General features: G+C 42.2%; 1 long non-coding RNA gene across 1 annotated transcript in view; it reads right to left on the bottom strand.

Annotated features, from left to right (window-relative positions):
- The window catches only part of LOC104853043, a 26,492-nt gene that overhangs the window by 23,447 nt on the left and 1,945 nt on the right, over positions 1–1,100 (bottom strand). The window lies entirely within an intron of this gene.

Here is a 1,100-nt window from a genome sequence, read left to right as displayed (position 1 = left end):
AAAAAAAAAGTCATGGCCAAAAGGACACCGGGTATCTACCTGAAAAAGGGTCTCTTTCTGATCATTCTTCAGAGTTCTTCTCCTTACTAAATAGGAAAAAGCCAGGAAAAGTATAAAACCTCTTTGTTTTTGTTGTGTTAATTAGAAATGTCAGGTGTGTGAGGGACAGAGAAGGTCCAAAGTCACATGGCTTGCACTAAGACTGAGCTAGTGATCAAATGAAATACCAGCACATTTGGCAGCGTTCTCTTTCATTTTTTAAATCTTTTTTTTTTTTTTGTATGTTTTCTTTGATTTTGGCACAGGATTTCTAACTCAGGACCTTGCAGGTATGAGGCATGCATCTTGCCACTGAGCTCAATCCCTCACCCCAGAGTTCTTTTGATTGACCCAGTTCAGGTGAAATGAAGATGGTTTAGGAATACATAGTCATCAGATTTTTATTTTTTTGTCAGCTGTATCTCCTCTAGGTCTTTCTCTCACTAAAAGCTAAACCATGAGACCTAAGACCCAAAAAAGAGATAGTGGATGTGTCCAAAACAAACATTCTTTATTATGTTAATGTTGAGATTTGGGGCTACAGAATCTGATTGAGTTTACCACATAAAGTGCTTTCTGCATTCTAAATGTCCTATGCATTTGTCCACATGCAAGCTTGGCAAACTAGGGACACACATTTCACCAGAGCGACTGCATATAAAGAATTGGGGACTGAAAGCAAGGTAGTCAGGATCACACTGAGAGGAGGACAGCATTTCTGGGTGGGAAGTGTACTGAGGTGACAAAGAGAGAAAAATGGACACAGAATTAAGTGCATGCTTCTGGAACATGGCCACGTTAGAGCTATGTGCACATGGGAGTTGTTTGCAAAGATGAGTCCAACACAGAAATATCTAAGAGGGAAGAGAGGTGCTGAGTGTGTTAGGGGACAGGGTGTCTAGGATTTGGGTGAGCAGCTGAGGAGGGATCTTTGCATACCACTGATCTATTATGGGACCAGTAGTGTTAAGTACAAAATGGCAGAGAGCAGAGGACCGAGAAATGGAGGGTGCTGTGAGTGCAGGGGGAGCATGCAGACAGCCACCAGGACTCTCCTGCAC

The sequence above is a fragment of the Fukomys damarensis genome, unplaced genomic scaffold (assembly GCF_012274545.1).
Source record: "Fukomys damarensis isolate Sample0158 unplaced genomic scaffold, DMR_v1.0_HiC HiC_scaffold_17, whole genome shotgun sequence".
Taxonomy (NCBI): domain Eukaryota; kingdom Metazoa; phylum Chordata; class Mammalia; order Rodentia; family Bathyergidae; genus Fukomys; species Fukomys damarensis.
The sequence above is the reverse complement of the archived record's forward strand: the minus strand, read 5'-3'. Positions and strand labels throughout refer to the sequence as shown.